The sequence below is a fragment of the Lissotriton helveticus genome, chromosome 3_1 (assembly GCF_964261635.1).
Source record: "Lissotriton helveticus chromosome 3_1, aLisHel1.1, whole genome shotgun sequence".
Classification (NCBI taxonomy): domain Eukaryota; kingdom Metazoa; phylum Chordata; class Amphibia; order Caudata; family Salamandridae; genus Lissotriton; species Lissotriton helveticus.
The window spans coordinates 424,753,888-424,780,140 of NC_136061.1; positions in this window are offsets into that span (position 1 = coordinate 424,753,888).

Sequence of the window (26,253 nt, forward strand, 5' to 3'; positions counted from 1 at the left end):
CCACGACCATCCCCGTAGTGTCTGTCTAGTGCTTTCTGGTTGTGGTGGCTACTGTCACGGCCTTAGACCATCATCCGTATTCTGTGGCTGACCAGTCCCGAATTAGCCAGTACTGAGCCGCAGAACCAGCCACAATAACCGACACCGCTCTGCTCCCATAGCAATTTTAGAGACTACATGACCTCCACCGTCCCTTGCGCACATACTTGTACAAGTCCCGACACACTGTGCTTTGTATTTTTCATATGCAGTCCAAGCAGCATTGAACCATCTTAGTCTAACCCCTCGACCATCCCCGTATTGCCTGTCTAGTGCTTTCTGGTTGTGGTGGCTACTGTCATGGCCTTAGACCATCAACCGTATTCTGTGGCTGACCAGTAGAAATGAGGACACCATGCTTGCGCATCCGCCCCCTGTGCAGGGTTGTATGTCCCCTAATGCATGCTCCCCCGGAGGTCTCTATTGTCTGGCCGCGTCTCTTGTGATGGTGTCTATGCCCTTTTCACTGCTACTCCGTACATGGCTGTCTTCTGTTTTTGTCTCACTGGTGAGCAATTGGAACTTGCATGTAATTATACCATGTGTCCCTTATGCACCGTGTAGTTACATCGCATGTACCGGCTTCATTTTTTATGCACTAAGTAAAACTTTACATTTGAGGGAGACGTTAGCCAAATCACCAAGATCGTTGTTTTTCAGGTGGCAGTGCTGTAATATAGATTGTCTGCCCCCTCGTTGTGCTTGCTTTTCTGCCCCCTCTTCCCTCGTTGTGATCGTTTTTTCTGGCCTCTGTTCCCTGTGTGTGGCTCTGTGTGTGTGTGCGGGGGCACTGTGTGTGTGTAGGGGACGGCTCTGTGTGTGTGTAGGGGTCGGCTCTGTGTGTGTGGGGGGGCTCTGTGTGTGTGGCTCTCTGTGTGTGTGGGGCTCTCTGTGTGTGTGTGGGGCTCTGTGTGTGTCTGTGTGTGTGTGTGTGTGTGTGTGTGTGTGTGTGAGAGGCTCTGTGTGTGTGTGTGTGGGGAGCTCTCTGTGTGTGGGGGGCTCTCTGTGTGTGTGGGGCTCTCTGTGTGTGTGTGTGGGGCTCTCTGTGTATGTGTGTGGGGCTCTGTGTGTGTGTGTGTGTGTGGGGCTCTCTGTGTGTGGGGGGGGTTCTGTGTGTATGTGTGTGGGGGGGGCTCTGTGTGTGTGTGGGGGGCTCTGTGTGTGGGGGGCTCTGTGTGTGTGGGGGGCTGTGTGTGTGTGTGTGGCTCTGTGTGTGTGTGTGTGTGTGTGTGTGTGTGTGTGTGGCTCTATGTCCGCTAATACTCTCTACTACTCTCTAATGCTCACCTATTGCCATTGTAAATGACAATACCATTTATTTAAAAATGAAAAAAATGCCAATTGCAATGCCAATAGCTCTAACTTTAACAAAGCCGAGACCATTGCATTGTAAATGCTTGTTACACCATGCTGCAAACGCGGCTTCTGGCGCACTGTTGCTTGGAGGATGTAGTCCTCAGGACACAAGAGGACCTCATTGCCCCACCTGCAGTGCATCGGAAGCCGCGTTTGCAGAGTGGTGTAAAAAGGGGCGTGGCCTCGGACAACCTCTCTACAACGCAGCTCTGTGGTACCTACTGGAGGTACCTGGTGGGCTAGTTGGCCCCAGGGACCCTCAGGATTCAAGGGGACTTAATCCACCAATTTATAAAGCACCAGGAAGTGTGTTTGCACACTTCTAATATCAGGCCCGCCCCCTCACTGCATCACTGTGCAAACTCGTCCCCTGGCGTGTTGTAAATTGGGGGATTAAGTCCCCTTGAATCATGAGAGTACCTATGGGCCGACTAGCCCACTAGGTACCTCCTGTAAGCGCCACAGAGCTGCAGAGAGGTGTAAAAAGGGGTTTTGTTTTTTTTAATCTATTTTTTAGAAGGGGGGCTGTGTGGCCCCCCCTTATTTTACTATTTTTTGTTCCCTAGTGACCCCATCCCCCAGGGCCTAACCACTTTTTAAATAATTGTTTTTTAAATGGGAAGGAGGCTGCGTGGCCCCCCTCCCGAGGCCAATTTCAGCCCCGGGGATCCTAGCCCCTGGGACATGGCCAAACTTTTGTTTTTTTAAATAAAGTATTTATTTATTTGGAGGGGGGCTACGTGGTCCCCCTCTTCCAGCCAATTATGGCCCTGGGGCACCCCATACCCAGGGGCCAGCCTTACTTTAAAAATAAAATAATTTATTATATTGTCAATGGGGAGGGAGGCCACGTTCCCAGGCCACTTCGGGCCCCGGGGACCCCATCCCTTGAGGACTGTGGGGGAAGCCCCAATGCCCCCACGGTCCCTGCCAGCTCCCCGCCTCCTGCGGGATCCGTCATTGCTTTTCCACAAGGGGAGCTGCTGACATGCAGCTCCCCTGTGGAAATAATGCAACACCAATAGGGCGTTTGGGCTCTGCTTACTGTTGTGAAGCCTCTCGTGTTTCCAGCAGGACACTTCGCCGCCTTTAGCTGATAATGAAGTTTTTAATGAGACATCTGCTTTGTTTTTCTAGAGCTCTGCGCCTGGGATCCAGGAAAGAGGCCCTTCTTCCCCCCAACACCATCAGTCACTCCTGGCAGCTTTGTTTTAAGGTTCGAGTACATGCTTTGTGATGACGTTACTGCTTCGTTTTGTTGTTTGTTGTCAGTTTTGCTGCCCAAGCACCCTGAGAATCTCTTGGTGTGAGTGGAGCAGGTCCATCCTTCAGACACTTAACAGCTCATTGTTTCCTGTGATTTCTGAAGCAAGAACAAAAGGTCCTGGCGAGATGCACAGGCAGATAGATCACCTTAGGTCTCCCTCCCACTGTCCGGCTGCCTGTGTGTGGAGTTCATCGCTGTAGGGGCTGCAGAGCCACAGCCTGTGAGAACAGGACCTTTTCGGCACGGTGCAGCTGACCGAGAAGCACCCACACCCTTTTGTTGCTTCCCCGTGAAATGGATCCAAACACAGAAGAAGCCAGCGAGTGGTGGGCGCGCGCGCACCACTGCGAGCCATGGCCTATTGGTGTCTATTATGCGCTTGGTACGCGTAATAGACACCAATAGGCCGCGGGCGGAGCAATGGCCCGCCTTTGGCCAATAGCGTGCAGTCTTTTATTAAAAGACGCACAATAGGGCCAATGGGGTTGCTGAAAAGGAAACGCACGAGCGTGTGTGATTCCTGGGGCAGCTTCCAAACCCTGTAGTTCAACTACTAAAGTATTCGCGTTGCGCGAGCACTGCTGTGCCGTGCAACGCAGGGCGCGAGCCCTAAAAAGGGCTCTTTCTGTACCAAGACCTACCTTTCTGCCAAATGTGGTGTAATTCGTTCAGCAGTTTACAATGTAGATTATATTGGCTGAAAGGGGATAGACACATTTTCACAAACACTAGCTTGACCATAAGCTCAAGCAGACTTGTAAGCTTTAGCGGTACCTGGGGCCCAGAATTTTATAATGAATTCTGCAGTTTCTGGTGAAATGCAATGGATAGATTGATGAGGCCTGCTATTGTTCAGGCCACAAGAGTGAGGGAATTGTCAAGCACCAGATTGTGGGGATTGAAAGAAAGTATAAGCAGAAGACTGAGAAAGGAAGGGAGAAGGATAGGAATATCTATTGCCAGTTCGGGAAGAGGAGGAAAGCAGACTTTGGATTGCCAGAACAAGACCACTATCACCAGGGTAGCCTACTGACACCTGGCCTCAACCAGGACCCTGTTAATCATAAGAAATGGAGCAAATGCATAGTTGATCAAGAGGGACCAGTCCTGTAAAAAGGCATCTGTGGCTAAGGCTAGAGGGTCCGGCCACCAACTGAAGAAATTAGGTAACTGAGAGTTGTGCTAGTATGCAAACAAATCGATACTGAAAGGACCCCATTTGTGAGACAGTAGCTAGAAGCCGAAGGATGAAGCCTCCAATTGCTAGAATCCTGAAGATGACGGAAGTGCCAGTCTCCTATTAACTCAAGAGTGCCTGTTAAGTATTCTACTTGGACTGAGATCTGATTGAGCAGGCAGAATTTCCAAAAACGTTTTGCCAACTCTGCTAATGGTTTGGATTTGGTGCCTGCTAGATGATTGATATAATGAACCAAGGAGATGTTGTATATCCAGGGAAGACTGGAGCACTGCACCCTGTTTTTCACTAGACTTTGGATTGCAAAGGAGCCTGCCAGCATCTCTAAACAATGGATGTGCAATTTGCACTCCTCGGACAACCATGTGCCTCCAGTCGATATTGGACCACAAGGGGAACCCCATTCAGTCCAGCTTGCATCTAATTCTAACACAAGATCGTGGGCTGACGAAAGATAGTTCTGCTCTTCAAGGTGTCTAAATGGTTTTATTCACCAGTGACGATCTAGACGAGACTCTGGATCAATGTTGATAGATTCGGACTAGGTCAGGCCGTTCCACAGATGACGAATCTTGAGACGCTGTATGGCCCAATTATGAAGTGGACTCATAAAGATGGCCTGGATGGAGAAAGAGAAGGTCTACTACCCTCGCTAAAGATCTGAGGGAGATTTGTGAACTGCAAAGTATGTGAAAAATGTCAGTTTTGATAGACTACTTATTGATGAGGAATATGAAGAGTAGCGTTTAAGGAATTTACTAGAAACCCTAAAAAGTATATCTGTTGAGTGGAAATCATGACAGATTTGTCTCTGTTTACCAAGAAACCCAACACTGTTATCAGCAAACAAGTGAGTTGAAAATGGGAAGGAAGAATCTGAATATCTCGACTCATAATTAGTATATGTCCAGGTAAATTATCAATCTGATCCCCAGGGACCTGAGGTACACCACGACAGGTTTTATTACTTTTGTGAAGCACCACGGTGCCAAAGAAAACTGGTAAGTTTGTTCCAGTCACTGAAATTTAAGACATTTCCTGTGAGAAAGATGAATGGGGATTGTAAGATAAGCGTCATGTAGATCTAGTCTTGCCAACTAATCTAGTTGAAGCAGCGAATCTCTGAGGTGAATGATAGTTTCCACCTTGAAATGATGGTAAACTACAAACTGATTGAATAATTTGAGATTGATGACTGGTCTCATCTTTTTGTTTTTCTGTTGGACTAGAAACAGGCAACTGAAAAACCCCAAAGGATCTGGGTTGCATAATTGAATTGCCTGTTTGTGCAAAAGAGTTTGAACCGCTAGAGAGATTAGGTTGGACATGTCTAAGGAGAACTTTGGAGGAGGAGGAAAAAGGTTTTGAAAAGGTGTTGCATAAAACTCTGTAAGATAACCCTCAATTGTGTTTAGTACCTAGGGAACTGCAGGTATTGTTTGCCATTTTGACTGAAAATACTGAAGATGGCCTTATACAGGAGAAAGACCAAAAGACAGATGTTGAATGTTGACTCTGTAGTTCCTTTGTCCCCGATCAAGATAACCTCTCCCTCTTTGGGGGTAAAACTGTTGTCTGAAGTCTTGATAGTTGTAAGATTAATTGAAGGAGCCTCTGGGTCCCTGGGGGTGGGTGGAATGGCCGGTAAAGCGGCTCCTGCCTCTACTGGCCTGTGCAAAAACACGCGAGGAAAATGCCTACTTCAAGGATTGTTGATCCTTATCAATGAAAGAAAATGTGGTAAGGTCCTTTATGAAGGAATCCCCCCAAAAAGACCATCTATCTTAACATCTGGATCAAGAGTCGTCAGATTGGCCAGTTTTAGGTCCAGTTTTGGCAGGAGAAGTTTCCTCCGCTCATGGGTAATTGCCACGTTAGCATTACCGAGCACACACACTACCCTCTGAATCCACATAGACAAATAAAGGGGATCAATGTTAAGATTGTCCAGTCTGGCAGCCTTCGCCATGTCAAAAATGCAAGCAAAGGACCAACCAAAACCAGCAACTTGCCTTAGCAAGTAGACCAGGCCTTATTGACTCCTTTAGCGGGGTCTTTCCGGGGTCTTGAGAAAAAAGTGAGTAAAGATTGATCAATGTATGGCATGCCGGTAATATTGGAGGGAAGAGAAGGCCTAGGGCATTCTGATCTTAATTTAGCCCTAGTCTGCTTGTCCAAAGACAAAACCTGGAAAAAATATAATCCCCTATATGGGCAGCAGGAAACCATTCCGTTGAATTAGGATGGTGAGTGAAGGAAGGTTCAAACATAGAAATGCCCTCTGCATCCAGGACTGTCTTAGCTTGGAAAGAATCTGATGTGGAATAAGAAAACTTGTATTTCATTGGAAGGGGAAGACAGGAAGGATCATTAAATCCAAAATTATCAGCACCAACATCTGCATCTCCCAAATCATCATCTTAGTCCAAAATATTGAAATCACTATTTTTTGGGAAGCATTCTGAGTATTGTTTGATTTACTTTTGCACTTGGAAGAAGATTTGAAATTCCCCTCCTTAGAAGGAGGCCTGGGAGGAATGACATCCTCATTCTGGTGTGAGGGAACCTCACTGCTCAAAAGTGCAATTTCAGGAATGGGAAAAGAAGCAGTATTCTTTTTTACAGGTACAGATAGCGTTTTTCTTTTTCTGCTGTCCCCCACAGAATGGGCCAAAAGAGACTTTGACATCATAGTCATGACCGAGTTCTCAATATTCTTTGCCATCTGCCCCTGGAGAACGCAGCGGCCTGTTCTACTGAGGAGTGAATAAAATTGCTTAATTCATTCTCAAAAGCTTCCCCAGCCTCATTATTGTCATTCATTAATGGGGAGCTATCAAATTATATAGTGAATAAAGACATTTTACAGTGAATGGGCAGTAAATGGTTACCTTATGTTATATGGAATCTTCCCCCTGGAGTGAGCAGAACTATCTTGTTGCTAAGGATGAATTTTCTTCCCTTACGAATAATAGAATAATAAAATGGGCGTAGCAGGATCTTCCTAGGCAGGATAGACGTTGTCACCTATATGTGGAAACTGGGTGCAGGATCTAAAACATGTTTTATTTGTCTGTCCCCTACTGCAACTCTCACGACTTTGTTTTTTTGAGACCGCTGTTCCTAAAATACAACATTGCTACAGCTGAGGAGGCCCGAAATTGTCTTTTTGCCCCCGAACCAATTTGCTTCAAAACATTTTGTTTTTTTAAACAATTTTAAAAAATATTTTAGAGAAGAACTATGTTGTCCCGCTTAGCTGTAGTTGGTTGCATAGGGTTCCTTCTGGGCAAAATTCAATGTATGTTTATAAGTTGAAATAGTAGGTACTTTTTTATCATACAGCTGAAATTGTTAGAGTACATACCGTTTGATATGTTTTGCACTGACTAAGTTATGAAATTGGTACTGTAGTTGCGCTTTTGCACTTTCAACACCTTGTATGCTGCAATGAATATTGTATCATACAATGGAACACATATTAGTCAGGAAATATGTATCTGTTAGGCCTTTTGTATTTAATCTGAATGATGATCATTTAGTGCCAAATGTACTCCTCACTATAATCAGAATTTCTTTCAGATTTTCGAATTTGTTATTATGCTCAAGTACTTGCACTTTCGTCATCTTTTGTGCTGCTATTTACTGTGTGCTGTATTACAAAATCTAGAACTGTAAAATCTCTTTGTAACATAATCATCACTTGGCAAAATGCATTGTTCTAAGTATATTTTAGGATCTTCGCATTACATAGTTAAAGTTGTCAAAGAATCTAATGGTATTTTAAATGACCTATGAAAATGATTTTGCGTTTGCAACCCGCTTTTTTATCTCCCGTATGCAACTTTGAATTTAGCATCATTTTATGAAAACTGTAATTTGTGATGTCTTATGTCTTTTTTCAGCTTGTTTTTAAGTGCTGGTTGATTTGGTAAATTGGAGTCGTCTGTGTATATTTTTATGTGGAACTCCTTAGAGTCCCAAATCATAATAAATAAATTGACTAAATTGAATTAGTTACATTTGTGACAGAAACTATAGGGGCGGAGAGAAACACCAAGACACTCCCTCAGGGCGTCACCGTTTTAGTGAGGGAGCAGTAAGCAAAAGGGAGGCAGGCTCAAAGCCTCTCCCTCTGCCGTGATGTTGGAGCGAAGAGAAAGGCACTCCTCCAAAGAGAGTTGTGATAGAGGCAGTGCGTTGACTGACACGCAGCCACCGGAGCACCAAAACTAGGCCGCGCTCCTGGGCATCACCGTTGCCGTCACTAAAGCTCCGAAACTAAGGAAGGAGTGGGTGGTGAGAGGACTGTTGCCTGTAATATTACTGTATGCAGCAGAGAGTGCAGCCATCACAACAAGGAGAGGTTGGGCCAAACCAAAGACAGTCGTAGGTGAGTTCCCTAACATTAGCGCACGCAGGAAAATTACTGTTATGAATATCAAAGAATCATTTTAACACCAAATTATCTTGAAAGACCACAGGTAACCAATTGAATCGTATAATGTCTATATTATTAAGGCAGTAAATGTACTAACTTTGACTTCGAGCAGCAAGAAAAGAGGGCTGTTTGCAGTCAAGTGGGGCATTATACCTGGTCCTGTGATACTATTGGATATGCTGACTATTAGGTGTTCTGTTCCCATTGGCTAGCCTTTTGCGAAGCCTCATGGGATTTGTAGATTTTTAACGTTCTTGACTGCTGCTATTAAAATTAAAGCAAGATTAGAAAGCATAATAGGAGCCGCCGGTCTTGACATAAAATTCCCAAGTATTTAGCAAAGTTTTTACCTTTTGATATTTGAATGCTCTCTATGTTGAAATGAAAAACATGTCATGACTCGATAAATGTCTGACCCTCCTGGACCTCGGTAAATATATATTCATTCACAGATTGGGCACCATGTTGATGTTAGCTTTGACCATAAATCCAGTGCAGTCCAATCTGCCAAAGGTTATGAGAGTCAGCTGATGCCTATGCGGTGCCCTGCTCCCGACATCTGGAGCAATTCCAAGAGTGGAGGAAAAGGTTTAACGCAGGGAAGGAGAGTCCCTGCCAAGAGAGACCAATGGCTCTCCGAGCTGAACCATACTTATATATACTTGCCTTCACAGTATTTTGTTATTCAATATTTTGTCAGGATATTTCTTCCATATTTTTCCAGTAAAATACCATATGAAATTGACCGCTATGCTTTTAACAGAGGCACCTGGCGGTTCCAGTATGTGATGATAGTGTTGCCCTGGCAATACCCGGATGTGCACATAATGCAAGAAGAGTGTGATCTGTTTGCGAGCATCTGACCTGAAAGCCCCTTGATGAAACTGCTAGAAGAAGTGGTGTGTCTTCTTTAGTGGTCAGGCCAGGGTCAGGCAGTGAGTTATGTAATTATCATTATAAAAAGCAGTATGGTCAACTGACTTCATGATGACCATGGCTCTACCGCTGCCGAACCTTCAGTAGTAGATATGGGCATGGGCATTGCAGAATTCTTTCCAGGGGGGGGCTAACCTGGCAAATGAAGGGGCGTGGCTAATGTTAATCAATAGGGGTGGGGCTAAAATGGCAGACAATCAGTGTCGGGTTTATGCTCAGGCCAAGCTGAGAAAAAAAAGTGGTGAATTCTGCATTAGAAACTGAACAACAATTAGAGCACACATGAACCCTAAAATTACCCCCCTAGCCCCTTAAAACTCATACATTCCCTGATCCCTAAAATTAGCCTCCTAGCACCCCAAAACCCATAACCCATACCCGCCCTGACCCCTAAAATTGTCCCCCAGGCACCCCAAAATCCATTCCCGCCCTAAACCCTAAAATGTTCCCCCCTTGCAACCCAAAACCCATACCCACCCTGAAACCTAAAATTAGCCCCCTGTTGCCCCAAAACCCATTCCCACCATGAACCCTAAAATTATCCCCCTGGCACCCCAAAATTCATACCCACCCGGAACCTTAAAATTACACCTGCCCCCCAAACACTCATACCCGCCCTGAACCCTAAAATGACCCCCTGGCCCCTTAAAACCAACACCTGCCCTGAACCCTAAAATTACCCCCGTGGCACCCCAAAACCCATACCCACCCTGAACCCTAAAATTATCCCCCATGAACCCCTCCTTTATTCCATTTGTATTGGGCCTCTCGTTCTTGCATCTGACTTTGAGTCTGTCCAGGTCTTTTTGTCTGAGATGTTGCTTCTTTTGGCCATTCCATTTTATGGGAGCCTTACATATAGCCACAAGAGTTCCTATTATTCGACCGAGACACCATTTTATCAGCCTCATAAGAATGAAATCCTGAGGTGACCATGCTGAGAATAATTCAAGTGTCTTACTTGTTAGACATAGGCAGGGCCCCTGGAATTATGCGGCAGGGGAATGCTAAATCATGGGTCAGTGTTGACTAAAGAGAGCAACAAGAAAAGGTAAATTATGTGGCATGATGCGGCACATTTTGTGAGTATTATTGAGTTATTTTTACTTTTTTACACTTGTTAACACTGTCTGGCCAAATATGAGAAAAACACAGCATCGGCACAATTGCATAATTGCAGTAGCCCGACCCATAGGTCCCTGCAGACTTAATCATTCTATCATTTGAAACCATCAACATAAAGATGAATGTTGTATGAATTAATGTAACAATGCATAGAATGTTCTTTCATTTAGCCAAGGACAAGATAAAACTTTTCTTTTGTTAAGTTTTTCCATGAATTTATTTTTCATGTAATGCTGCAAGTTTTTAATAGCCTCAAAGCGGGAAGAAAGTAAAGCATACCCCGAGTGAATCTGTATTCTACTCGTGTACACATTTGTACTCACTATTCTTGGCAAAGGAAAATTCTTTGCAATACGTTTCTGTTACATCACTGTTTTCAGCTCCTAGGAACCTTGTGATGGGAGCCTGCAGCCTCTTTAGCGTGAGTGAAAGTGTTCACGATGTCTGTGATATTCATTTGTTTATCTAAGCAGCTACTATCCCTGCAGAATTTCTTACCACTCCTCAGGCCTGAAACTAACGTATGTCAATGGTATTAATATTTAAATGAACAATGAGGTACAGCCACGAGACTTCATACCCCCGTGAAACATTAGAGTGAAAAACGTATTTTTCAGTTCTTAATGGCCTGGGGTGGGCTAGGGTATTTCTTGGGTGGGAAGTATGCTTTAGCAGCTCAAACTGGCCATTGTCATTCTGTATGTGATAATCAGCCACAGACAGAATGACAATCGGCGGGAGGGGCTGCGAGGAGGAGTGAGAGGCGCCCCATCAGGGAGTTGAGGCCTCTGGCAGGGAACAGCTCTGCTCCCTGCAGGGCCCAGAATTACGGACAAAAGGCTTACGTAAAAGCATATGCGTCCGCAGTTGGGACAAGGAGGGGCACTCCGGGGGGGGGGTGGGGGGGGGGAAGTGCCCCTCCTTGCCTCCCCTGTGGACACCCATGGATACGGGCACTCCATCAAGCTCTGTCCCCACTTAGTTTCAACCTGCATAGCACCCATGTGACAGAGGGTCCATTTGAATGAGAGACGTCTCCGGCAGAAGTGCAAAAATATTTTCCAGTTCACCCAGCCTTCCACCCTCCCTATCAGAAACCATCACATCACCCTACATGCTGCACACCTGATCCCGGGGTAAGGTAATGATGCACAGTCTGACAGGGAGTACAGTAGCCTATGTCTCCTGTTACAGTTTTGACTCTAACAAAGATGCCACCTTGTAGGGCATTTCATGGTATATGGATTTTGAATGTAGTACTCTACAGCCTTATTCCTACACATTCTGCACCAATGAAATTTCTGGAGGTTGGTGAAGAGATAAATCCTATGGACTGACTAAATTTTGGAATTACACTTTCCACAAGCATTGGATGTACGGAGATAACTCAAAGCAACCAACAACTAAAATACGTTGACTCAAAGCCCTGACCTATATCTTTTTTTATTATTCATGACATAAACTCTGACAGACAGTTAAAGATTTATTTAGCTTGGTCTAAACATATACATATAAGATATCTCAACCAGGAACAGTGCATTAGAACTTTACAACAAAAATATTAATTCCCACCATTCACCCATAGTACAACAACCCGAGCAGCACAAAGACACCCCTGATAGCTGCAAACTAAATACATTATTCCTCCTTCTTTCAGATCAAACCCTTCCTGATGGATTACACACCCCCTCTTGCTAGACCATAATGCTTTCCTTTGAACCACATCTCCGTTAATTAGACAACACCGTTCCCAGACCACAGCTTCTCAATCTAGACCACACCTTCCAAGAGACCAGATATCCTTTGACTTCAGCATAGCTCCTCTGATTATGCCAAACCTTCTTCAATGAGACCACACCTTCTTCTGCAAGACGACACTTTAACCCACTCGATTGCACCTTGTTGTACTAGTCCACGTGTGTACACTATACCATTCCTACTTACTCAAGACAACACTACTCTCAGTAGATCAGTCCAGACAAGACACTACCTCCTTCCAGTAGAGCACACCGCTGCTTCTTGGATTCGAACTCGTGCAATCCACAGCTGTAGCACATTTGCTTCAACTGTGCCACAGCTGGTTTTACTACACCACCACTGCCACCATATTTCTACTTTATAACTACACCTGGAATTCCGAAAGACCTCACCTCCTCCTGCTAAACAAAACATCCCAAAATGGACAGTAACGCAAGGTAACATTCTTAGCGAAAACTTAGAAATAATTGGTTAAATCTGTATGAACAGCAGCAAATAAAACTGCTGAGTCTAAAAATTATTTAGTTATTATTTCATTACATTTCTGTACAGCAGTAGAGAAAAGTTGCTACATATCTACCTATACAGTATGGATAATGATACTCAGGCAGATGTATTACCTTTAACGAGGTAATACCAGTCAACATGTGCTCTATGAGGAAATGTGGTGCAGGAGTGTGATCTTTTAATGCATTTGAGACAGGAGTAGACAATGCAAGAAACAGAAGCCCAAGCTACAAGCTCAACTTCCTGAATAGGTGGCATGTCTGTCCCAGATTTATTAACATTCATAGATACATCTCAGCCAAGGTTGGTGCTCACATGTCGGTGTGATTCCAGCACACAGTTAGACAATTTAAAATTGTTCATACTTTGCCAGAACGGCCGGTTCTACATTGGCTCATTTGTTTATGTTGGTCATCCATCCTGTATGTGAGGATCTGCTAGGTGTCTTCCGCACCATTGCTATGGTTCTTTCTATTAGCAACAAAGAGCGATCTATGGTTTGCAGATAATCTTTCACACTCTTCTTTCTAGGTATCAGTTATTTCACTGTTTCACTGTCCTTTGCAATGGTGTCTATCGGGTTCATCAATAAAGTTGGAAAACACTGCAGTCCTCTGACCATGTCGATGCCATCTGACCCTTCTGGCCAGCATTTGGGGCAGGTGTGACAATGTCTAGCATATCCTTAGAGGCTAATGGTTTGGAATATGTTTTTCTTTCTAGCAGTCCTTGTAACTTTTATGATGGAATGTAGGTTTGGTACCAGAATAAAAACTTCGAAAAATACCGTGCCCTAAATATCCAAAATATTGCCCTATTGAAGTTAATAATAAAAACTCTACACCCAATGGAAAGATTTTTTTATAGGTAAAATATTTGTCATACAATATTTCTGGCACGATATTTTGGCAGATATCAGATATGTACTATGTCTTCCTTTGATGATTTACATCTGAAATTAAACCATTTTATTACGCGGATTACAATTTTATGACCTGAAGTGTCATTTCCCACCCTTTGTCCATTAGTGTTCCCTGTGTGTTTACTAATCTTTATCGCCTGTTTTTTTAAAAGTTGGACTTTTTGTGTGCTGTATGTGTCTGATACAGAATGTGATTTTGTATTTTACAGTTTGCATAATGAACTCATACAACGCAATACCATGATTAATGTAGATTTTTAGTTTGTGTTTTGAGGCTCAATGTGTAAGGTGATTTTTATGGAGTTATTCACATTATATTTATAGGCATTTTAAATATTGACCTTGTGATGTTATTGTATGGCAGTGGTTTTTATTAACTGCCCAGTAAAGTATTTTAGACCCTGGAATCCTTTGTCTCTCCCCATATCAAATATTTAGTAAAGTGTGTGCTGGCACTTACAGGGACAATTTTATGCTGTGCCTTCAAACGTTTATAATGGTAAGTAAATTGACACACAAAAGTATGCTGCTTTGAGACACAAGTGCTCCCATGCAAAACTTTAGTAAAAAGCCCGTTTCATGCAAAGAATTTTAGGGACACACCTGGTGGGCCTAATTCACAAAGGTAAACTTACGCTTAGGTGTAAGTTTGCAATTTGTTCCAATTCTCCCTATCTATTTATGTCCGGAGGCTCTGCCACAAGTGCAGAGACTCCGTAGTCATAAAGACACTACTCTTAAAATTCTTTGTGAATTGGAAAAAGTGTAAGTTTACCTTTGTGAATCAAGCCCCATATTTGTTAGAGTCCGCACTGTAATGGAATCTTGTCACACTCCCCTCCACTCTGCCAAAAACAAAATAATGGACTATGACACAGTCGGTCCCACAAAGATGGACAATCCCACAACTTACAAATCCCAACGGGCTCTGACCTTGAACTGCAGATACATTCCTCTAGTGATCTAAAACATACAAATATTGCACTCAACCGGCAAAGGTTTCCTCTGAGTAGCACAGAAATGCACTGGCTTTGACTTCAGACAGCAGAGTTAATTCTAGAATGCATAACCTTACAGATGTTAACTTTAAACTGCTGGGTTATCCCTTGTGTGACATGGGACGCACTGGCTTTTAAAAGTTAGCAGAACCCTTTCTTGGGCTGCCCTGGATTTACGGGTCCCCGTATCAGAGAACCGAGTAAATCCTTAGGTGAGGCATGCGGATCACTGACATAATATCGACGGACAGAATATCCACTAGCAAAAGTATCGATGCCAAAATATCGACAGACAGTATATCGAGTTTGTATCTACAAACAGGTAAGTACAAAAATATTGAGTCAAAAATATCGTTTACAAAAATATAGTTCATTAAAATATCGACTTTATTAAAAACAGTGTTAAATTAAATTAATAGTTAAAATTAATTACTAAAATATACTTAAAAATACTTAAATTAACTTATAATAATTAAATAATTAATAAAAGTTATAAAAACATTTTTTTACAATCATATTTGTTAAAACATATATATATATATATATATATATAGTAACATTATATAATTAAATAATATCCAATATTATTACCGTAGGATAGCAGAAGTGTAAAAAATACTATTCCCACTCCAGAGAGTGCAACAGTAGGGAAAGCGTTTTGGATAGTGTAGGGGTAAAAATTACTATTCCAACTCCAAAGAGTGCAACAGTAGGGAAAGCGTTGGATAGCGTAGGGGTAAAAATTACTATTCCCACTCCAAATACTGCAACAGTAGGGAAAGCGTTGGATAGCGTAGGGGTTAAAATTACTATTCCCACTCCAGGGAGTGCAACAGTAGGGAAAGCGTTGGATAGCGTAGGGGTAACAATTACTATTCCCACTCCAAATAGTGCAACAGTAGGGAAAGCGTTGGATAGCGTAGGGGTTTAAATTACTATTCCCACTCCAAAGAGTGCAACAGTAGAGAAAGCGTTGGATAGCGTAGGAGTAAAAATTACTATACCCACTCCAGTGAGTGCAACAGTAGGGAAAGCGTTGGATAGCGTAGGGGTAAAAATTACTATTCCCACTCCAGTGGGTGCAACAGTAGGGAGAGCGTTGGATAGCGTAGGCTTTAAATTACTATTCCCACTCCAGTGGGTGCAACAGTAGGGAAAGCGTTGGATAGCGTAGGGGTAAAAATTACTTTTCCCACTCCAGTGGGTGCAACAGTAGAGAAACCGTTGGATAGCGTAGGGGTAAAAATTACTATTCCCACTCCAGTGGGTGCAACAGTAGGGAAAGCGTTGGATAGCGTAGGGGTAAAAATTACTATTCCCACTCCAGTGGGTGCAACAGTAGGGAGAGCGTTGGATAGCGTAGGCTTTAAATTACTATTCCCACTCCAGTGGGTGCAACAGTAGGGAAAGCGTTGGATAGCGTAGGGGTAAAAATTACTTTTCCCACTCCAGTGGGTGCAACAGTAGAGAAAGCGTTGGATAGCGTAGGGGTAAAAATTACTATTCCCACTCCAGTGGGTGCAACAGTAGGGAAAGCGTTGGATAGCGTAGGGGTAAAATTTACTATTCCCACTCCAGTGGGTGCAACAGTAGGGAAAACGTTGGATAGCGTAGGGGTAAAAATTACTATTCCAACTCCAAAGAGTGCAACAGTAGGGAAAGCGTTGGATAGCGAAGGGGTAAAAATTACTATTCACACTCCAGTGTGTGCAACAGTAGAGAAAGCGTTGGATAGCGTAGGGGTAAAAATTACTGTTCCAACTCCAAAGAGTGCAACAGTAGGGAAAGCGTTGGATAGCGTAGGGGTTAAAATTACTATTCCCACTCCAGTGGGTGCAACAGTAGGGAAAGCGTTGGATAGCATAGGGGTAAAAATTACTATTCCAACTCCAAAGAGTGCAACAGTAGGGAAAGCGTTGGATAGCGTAGGGGTTAAAATTACTATTCCCACTCCAGTGAGTGCAACAGTAGGGAAAGCGTTGGATAGGGTAGGGGTAAAAATTACTATCCCACTCCAATGAGTGCAACAGTAGGGAAAGCGTTGGATAGCATAGTGGTAAAAATTACTATTGCCACTCCAGAGAGTTCAATAGTAGTGAAATTAAATACTTCATATATTATTTCAATAAATATAAATTAATATCTATAAAAAATTAATTAAAAGTAATTACCAATTTAATATAATATAATAATTAATCAATTAAAATTAAAAATTAAAAATAATTATTACAATTGTTTACCTATTAATACAAATTAATTACAAATTAACAATTAATAATTAAACATTTAAAAATTAATTAACAATTAATTGTAATTAAATACAATTAAATAAATTGATTTATTTAATTAATTATAAATAAATAACTTCCCACCCTATTCCCCTATAAACCCGCTACAGAAAATAAATTAGCAAAATTAACATAATTAGCAATTAATCAATTTATTAAAATTAATTGCCAATAAAAATTTAATTAATTACCAAATATAAATTAATTAACAATTAATTAAAATGAATACCAATAAATAAATTTACTTATTTAATTAATAATAATTCAATTACTTCCCACCCTATCCCCCTATGCACCCACAACCCGCTACAGAAAATAAATTAGTAAAATTAACATAATTAACAATTAATCAATTAATTAAAATTAATTGCCAATTAAAATTTAATTAATTACCAAATATAAATTAATTAACAATTAATTAAAAATGAATACCAATAAATAAATTTACATATTTAATTAATTATAATTAAATTACTTCCCACCCTATTCCCCTATAAACCCACAACCCGCTACAGAATGAAATTACGCAAATAATAAATTATAACATAAATACACACTTTTCACACATATAACATAAAAAACACTATAAAAAATTAGATATTATTAAAAATGCGATAATTTTAATAACCTGTATTATTTACTTCGATATTTTAACTGTCTATATTTTTAACATTCGATATTACATTACTTACCTTAAAAACGATATTTTTGATGTCTATATTCTGTCCAGTCGATATTTTGTCCAATCTATATTTAAAACTCGATATTATGTCCATTCGATATTTTGTAGTCGATATTTTGACTGTTTACCGAGGCATGCATTATGTGCTCCGGTTTCAGATAGCAGAACTATCCCTCAAGTTTTAGAGAAAACAGGCTCTGTCTGTATATAGCAGAGCTGCTTGTCGGCAGAGAGACAAGAACCAGGCTTGATGCATCACACTCATAGCTATCATTCAGTAACTAAAGACTCACAAATTGTGAAGCATCCCCTCAAGCTTCACACAAGGTGTAGGCTTGACTCTAGCCTGCAGTACAAGCCCAGGGTCAAGAAGATATTAAAGGATTCAAGCACAGGAGAGCAGGACTCTCTCTGCATATTGCACAGTGTATCCACCTAAAACAAAGTGAAAAGATAGCGATTTATATGCTTGAAACCCTTGTTTGAAAGAAATCACAAGTTATGTTTTTGTGTTTTATTTTCATATACTTTTATAGTATATATATAGCACATACTCATACGTGCCTTTACATGGAAGGTCTCTGAAAAGTGTGAATGCCTTTGGAATTCAAGTCAAAACCCTTGATCCAGGACTTCCCCTCCTGTGTCCAGCACAAACAAATCACCTCTTCATTCGGTGATGTGTGGCCCACTACTTCCTCATTCTCCGCCTGTCTTCCACCCACACATCATCCTATCATCCACACACAATGGGCCTCCTTATGAAAATGTCACTTGCAGCACACACTTTCCACTTGCACTACACACACACTCTCTACAGCAGAGGCTTGGCATACACACTCCTACATACACTCTGGACTTGGATTAGAAGAAACAGTTCACCAAATACTGAGAGGAGTGTCATGGTGAGATCATATAATGTGAGGACGGTTTCTATGCCATACATGTCTCACTTTACTTTATTCATGAATCTAAGAAAATTGCTTGTATCCACAACAAGTGTAATTTATGTTCATATCAGCCCAGCAGCAATAATGGCTTACTAGCATTCACATATTTTTTTTTATTGAACAGCACTGTAAACGCTGAATGGACCATAAACATAGACCCAAACATAGTGAGTTCCGTAAAATCATCAGTTGAGTGCCTATCATGTACACTTTGTAGCTTAGTGTGAATGTGTCACTATTTCAGGCTAGCCTATCAATTGATCAAGTTGAACTAGTGAACTATTAGTGACCACAGGGTAAGCAGCTGAAAAGGACAGTTGACTCACAATGAAATCTAATGACCCCGTATAATGGAAAGCTTGCTCCCATTCTTCATCCCTTTGTCTCTTGCACCACTAACATGCTTCTTGTGCACAGCATAAGGGCAAACTGTGACCCATCAAAATCATGACCATTGGAACATCTTGTACCACAAAGAGATGGGTGCATTTGCGTGTCACTCATTTAAAGTGGTGCACAAAGTCCTTAGTTTCTATAAACTGACTCACAACAAACGAGTGTTCCAAAAAATGTGTGTAAAGTCCTAAAAACACCTCTCCAAAGACCAGAATCCCTATATGTTAAGGAAGAACCTAATTTCGCAATTCCATATTTATGTAAAAATGACTGGCTCACACAGCCAGCTTTCAGAATTGAATAGACTGCTCTTTCTTGAATGGATGTGGAACAAATGAAAAGGCACTAAACACCTTCCTTTTAGGACAAACCTACTCTTTGTTAAAGCGCGTTGTTACACTATTGAAGAAACCTCCTGTTGACCCTCACACACCCTCCTTTTTCTATTAAAATCGTAAAGAAATAAATCAGACTATCCTGGAGACATCCAATCAATTAGATCCAAATCAATAATTTACTGAATCTGCATTCCAAGAATGGCAACTATTGCAATGAATCTGAATTAGTTGCCGTTCATGATCACCTGAGAGTGAAAGTCAGCAAAGAGAGTATGGTGACCTTGATCCTTTTGGACCTGTCAGCTGCTTTTCACACAGTATTGCACCAAGCTCTTCATAACAGGATTTCTTCAGTGGCAGTGCGTGCTAACATACTTGCCTGTATTTCCTTTGTGTCGATGCCTCATTTAACCTCAAAATCTATGCTAACTCATAGAATGTTCATCAGGGCTCGGCGCTCAGCCCTACACTACTTAATATCTATGTGACTCGGTCGGCTCAGCTGATTTACGTTTGTGGCTTACATTGATTAACTATGGGGGAGAACCACAGATCTTAATTTGTTAGGATGAAGCACTGACAATGTCCGTTCCATTCTGATTTCTGGTCTTACAGCAGCGGTTCAATGGATGAGTAGCTGCTCCTTTAAAATTAGTATAGAACAAAATGAAATTTGGATTGTTGAAAACTTCCAGTAGATCTTGTCTTTTAAATGGTGCCCTGGAGATTTGGCACTTACCCCTCACCTTTTAACCACAGCGAAGAACTAGGGCTTTCTGTTTGATCACCATCTTTCTCTTTTGTCGTACTTGAAAAATCTCTCACTAATCTATTTTCACTACATTTATCTATTATGCAATATGACTATTTCCCTTCCTTTACTAGCTGAAAGGATGGCTTTAGGTGGCTGATCCTTCTTCCTAATGGCCAACGTTTGGACTGACCTTTCTTTAAACTTTTGTTCCATTGACAACTATTTTGCTTTCTTAAAAGCTTTGAAAACATATCTTTCCTCCTCTGCTTTTCCTTCATAATCTCATTTTCATGTGTATCCTGTTATATTGTGGTAGCTTTGTCCACTTCATAGTGCCACGATTCCATCACTTGGTGATAATGTGCTTCTTAAATTTAATGTAACATTACATAATATAATTGACAGTAGTTGGAAAGGGTACACTGACTTTTGGGACGAGTCTTTTATTTTCTGGTGTTTCTCTATTAATATATTGCATCTGAAAATCGCCAGTCTCAATGGATCATAGAACCTCCTACCTAATCAGTATTAATTAGGGAAGTCACTATTTGTAACCATTTGTGATTAGCTAAATCTCAGGGGAGCGGCCTGCCAGGAACAGCTAAAAAATGTTAAAGCAGTCTTTATTCCTTAAAGGAACCAGGTCTCCTTTGGAAAAAAAGGTTTCCCCATTTAGAAGTAATTGTGGGAGCAGCACTTGTACCGGACCATTGCCTAATCCACCTGATGTCATCCGGCACAATTCCAAAAGGGGATGCTGTCCTTTTTTTTTATTCTAGAGTTTTATATAGCGCAAACTAGACCCGAGACATCGGGTATCAGAGCGCTTTACATGAGCACCAGCTCCTTATAGATGGACACATTCATTTTGATGGGCACGGGGAGATTAAGTGATTTGCCCAGAATCACAGGATGTTGAGCGTCGTTTCGAGATTCGAAGCTTCGAGGTCAATTGCTCTAGCCATAAGGTTACATCCTCTCCCCTTGGACAGTTTCTCCTTCCTGAATATGTTGCTGCCTCATTTAAAGACTCAGTAACATTTCAATGTTTGTGACTGCAGTTGGGGTCACAGACCAATGATGCACCTCATATAAAATCGCAATTGGAAGGAGACTTCCCTTTGGTGCCCCTTCCTGCAGAAATTTGAAACCAGTCACAAACATACCTTTTGTGATTCGGAAAGCCTTTCCGAATCACAAAAGGTGTTTAGTAAACACTAAATCGTCATTTTGCAGATGGATACCTTGAGATTTTGAGAATCAAAAGGTTTGGAAAAGCATAATGTTTTATTACATTTAACCCCGAATGACCTAAGTATACACCCTGAACCTAATTTTCATCTTCCTGGTGGTAAGTAACCTGTAACGTCACTCGTATCCCTTTTCTTGTTGTCCCTTTATTAGCCAAATATCAGTTTATTATCCTGAAAAATTCGCCTGAGTTTTTTATATGCTGGAGAGTGACTGCTGCAGCCACAAGGCCAAATGTTTTCCTCTGGAACTGGCATTCCCCAGGCACGAGAAATGAACGCGGCATGGCTAAAGAGTAATGATGCAATTAGACCAGGTATAAGGCAAACATAAGGTCAACAAGATTTGCATTACATAGAGGAGTGACTATTTCCTTAATATAGGCAGACAAAAATTACCAATTATAGCAAGAACTTACAAGATCATTACCAGGCAATATTTAAGTCTGGCTCAACACTTGATCCCGCTACCCCCCACATCTTACTTCAGGGCAGAGATCCCATCCTTTCCACAATGGCGGACCTCCTCTCACTTTCACTGAGAACAGGGATAGTCCATTAGACGTGGAAACGCGGCATCATGAAGCCTCTACTTAAGAAACCTCATTTAGATCCTTTGGTATTAGGGAATTTTTGCCCCATCTCACTACTACCCATTCTGGGTAAAGATTTAGAAACGCATGTCAATAACATTATTTCACAAGTCCTAGAGGAAAACAATATCCTGCACCAGTCACAAATGGGGTTCCATCTAGGACATGGCACAAAGTCAAACCTCTTAATCATAACCGACAATCTAAAAATGATACTAGACCAAGGAGGATCCGCCGCAATACTCCTATTAGACCTAAGTGCGGCCTTTGATACTAAGGACCACAGTATCCTAATTCAGAGACTAAGCGACATTGGGATTCAGGACCCATCCCAAAAATGGCTCACCTCTTTCCTAAGTGAAGGGTTGTTCCAATGTATGGAATCAGCTAATCTTTCTGATACCTTCTTTGCGCTCCACAGAGTACCTCAAGGCTTGGCACTCAGCCCAACCCTGTTTAATGTCTACTTGACCCTTTAGCATAAACTGTTCAGGAGTTCGGACTTACCATTGTGTCCTATGCAGATGATACACAACTGGTAGTCTCAGTGTCGGAGGAAATTAACTCTAATCATCTTCAGCTGATCCCAAGCCTGGAAAAAATAGCCAACTGGATGGCCAACGCCAATCTAAAACTGAATGGCGATAAAACTGAGCTTATGTTCTTGGGCAACTGCCCAGGGCCATGGTCTAGGATCAGTTGGCCAGAGGAGTGGGGTGCCTCCCATTCCAAAGTCTTCCATAAAAAACCTAGAGATGTGGCTAGACCACAACCTTTTGATGGAAACTGAAGCCACAGTCTGCAGTCTGTTTTGGCATTTTATGGATGATCTGCAAGATCATGAGCCTCATCCCAGAACAGGCCCGGAGAACAGTGATCCAGGCCCTAGTTTATTTATTTATTTATGCGATTTTCTATAGCGCGAACTTTACCCGAAGGTGTCAGAGCGCTTTACATAAGCACCAGTTGAAAAACATAAGGACTTAGGATTGTATGCCTTACAAAAAGGATACACACGGAAGAAATTGCAAATGTACAAGATGTAAAGTCACACAGGGAGGAGATACACGTGGATATACTCTAAGAGTCACATAGGAATGGTAGATAGTATACAGGTCAACTTCATATACTAGTGATTAGAGTTTTCTCTATATACATAGGGAAGGGATACGAATGGATATACTCTAAGAGTCACATAGAAATGGAAGAGAGCACAACGGTCTACTGCATATACTAGTGATTAGAGTTATCTCTATATACATAGGGAAGGGATATGACTGGATATACTCTAAGAGTCACATAGGAGCGGTAGATGGTACAAATGTCTACTGCATATACTAGTGATTAGAGTTATCTCTATATACATAGGGAAGGGATACGAGTGGATATACTCATAGAGTCACCTAGGAATGGTAGATAGTATAAAGGTCTACTGCATTAACTAGTGATTAGAGTTATCTCTATATACATAGGGAAGGGATATGACTGGATATACTCTAAGAGTCACATGGGAACGGTGGATGGTACAAAGGTCTACTGCATATACCAGTGATTGGAGTTATCCCTATATACATATATATATATATACACACATAGTAGATATCCTCAGGCAGAGTTCCCTTAAGGGGGGAAGTGGTCACAACACCAAGGGAGGGTATTCAGGGTAAGGAGAGAAGGCAAAGCAGAAAAGGGAAGAAACATTTGAGGAATATCAAGGGGGAAACGAGGGAAAAGGGTAAAAGACGAAGGAATGGACAAGAAGACAGACCGGGGACCAGAGGAAATCGGCCGAGAACAGCAGCAAAATGGCGGGCAGCTCAGAAGGAAAAGTGAGGAAGTCCATAAGTCTGTGGTCCACAAATGCAGTGCCTCAAGTGTTTCCCGTACCGGGGTCTGTAACTATGGTCTTACGACTCTCCGATGCGTCTTATAGGAGAGTCCCTGGCCAAAATGAAGGTGCCCTGTCCGGCCTGAAGCCTGCTTGTAGATGTGCACTCTGGTGCTACATGGAGTCGAGCTCACCATGTGTGGTGTCGGCCATTTTGGAATAAGGCAGACCTCATGTCATCTGCCTTTGAGCCTCTGGTGTCCCACCTAGTAGTGCTTTGTCAATCCTCAGGGCGACCACCGGCGCGGGCCCCGCGCTGCGCGTTGCATTCGCTTCAATCTGTCAGCACTCAGCCCAAGGGTGCCTCCGCTGCGATGTCAGCTGCCGCCCGCCATCTCAAAGTCAGGCACTGTGTGGGGGCACTTCTCCGGTGCCCCGGGCCGCCCCGCAACTGCCCTCCAAGTCTGGCCCACCACCACTGCTGGTGTGCGCTCCGCTCCAGCACCCGACGGGCGCTCTCCTCTCAGATCTCAACGGAGGATCGCCGTAGCCCGCCGGTGCACTCCCAGACTGCATGCGCGTCGGGACACACACCGCTCCGTTGACCATGCCCTCCCGGCGACCCACACAGGTCAGGGTCCCCCCTGTGCTCTGGCTAGTAACTGGCGAGGGCTGCTTGTCACGCCGACCACCTCAGGCGCGGTCCGCTGCGGCCATTCCCCGCCGCTGCTGCCAAGATGGCGGTCACTGTCCACAGCGTCAACAGCAATCGCCCACCAGAGTAGCCACCACTGCTCCACCCGCCCCGCACCTCGAGCCAGGCAGGTCCGCCGCCCCAGGCGCAGTCCGCAGATTGAACGACGGCGGCATCCCCCGAGTAGGAGACACAGGTGGGGAGCCGAGGCGGATCCCGTCCGCTTGGCTCCCGACCCACATGTCAAATATGTGACTCAAGACTGGACTACAGTAATGCCTTGTTTCTGGGTTCACCCAAATATGTGGTCCACAAGCTGCAAGTAGTTCAGAACACTGCGGCAAGGATGCTCCTGAAATCTCTAGACCGAGTCAGTCAGTTCCTCACTATAAACCTTGCACTGGCTCCCTATCCAATCCAGGGTCAAGCTCAAAGCTCTATGTTTAGCTCACAGAGCCATGTGTGATAGGGGTGCAGCCCTTTTAAAAACCATGGTCACCCCCTATGTCCCCAATAGATCTCTCAGGTCCTCATCCAACTACCTCATGAACATCCCCAGGATAAAGAGAGCTAGATGGGGAGGGAGATTCTTTTCATACCTTGCTCCAAAACCCTGGAACTCCATGACCAAGGAACTTAGAATGATTAGAGAATAAAGAAGTTTTAGAAAGCAATTTAAGACATGGCTATTTCCTTAAAGATCCCTCCTTTACATTGTGCCTTCTCTCTGTAGTGCTGGGAAGCCCTTGGGCAGCCATGCTCATTATAAATTCTATAAATAAGATAAAATAAATAAATAAACCCCATAACGCATTGTGCAGATCTGCGTGTAATTGGTTGTCACCTGACGCCTGCCACTCAACTACAAGGGCAGCACAAACCACTTCATCACCAGTGCAGTCTCTTTAATGTCCTTCTCAGTAGTTTGTAAACTGCCCTGGTGTTGCCAGTCAAAAGCTCCTACACGTCCTACTCCCCTCCAGGTAACATACACCTTACAGCTAACTTCCCTGCTATTAGACTTAAGATCTGTGTCAAAATAGCTTTTTGAGTCAATGCGGTTTGAATATCAGGTGTACCTCCTGATTGCTTATCAATAATGGAACATTCTACTATGACATCTGGATGTAGGAGAACTTTGGGCTAATCAGTGAATGCACAATACCCTCAGTCACTTTAATCTCCACCTTTTCTTCATAACCATTTTAGGGTTAAATATATTTTTTGGGTTTTCATAAGAAAGAAGTCAAAACAAGAAGACATAGACAAACCTTAAGCCTCACCTGCATCCACTGGTCAGCGAGGAAAGGAAAAAAGGGAATGGGTATAACCTGGGAGAGGAGGGTGTGGAGTTGACGGGTGAGAGTGGAGAATTGTTGAGTTTTAATGTCCATAGCGAAGGTAATGAGGAGGGCGGGAAGGGGACAAAGAAGAAGAATAGGGTAATGTTGGCAGATCACTGCTATCTTCGAAAACACTCAAAGCGAAGGAAACAAGACAGGGTACCATTAAGTCTGATTATGGGTTGTAGTTGTAAGGTGAAGCTCTTGTATGTTCGAATGCTTTTCCGCCAACATTAAAACCTCAGATAATAATCTAGTGCACTGCCACCTACTGTACCATCCCCCAGGAAACTCCGTCATGTTCACGGAACACCCATCTGACCTAATCGCGCACTGCTCTCTCCGAGATACCAATACTATCATTCTAGGCGACCTCAACCTCCACTGGAATGATGAGAACAGTGTTCCAGTTCAAAACCTTAATGGCCTACTCCGTTCCAACAACCTCATCCAGCACTATTCATAGGAAACCCACAGGAGCAATCCTTGATGCCATCATCGCCAAACAAGACACAATCACTATAGATCACATCCTCCCTGTCGACTGGTCAGATCATCACCGTATCTTATTCCACCTCCCACAACAGATC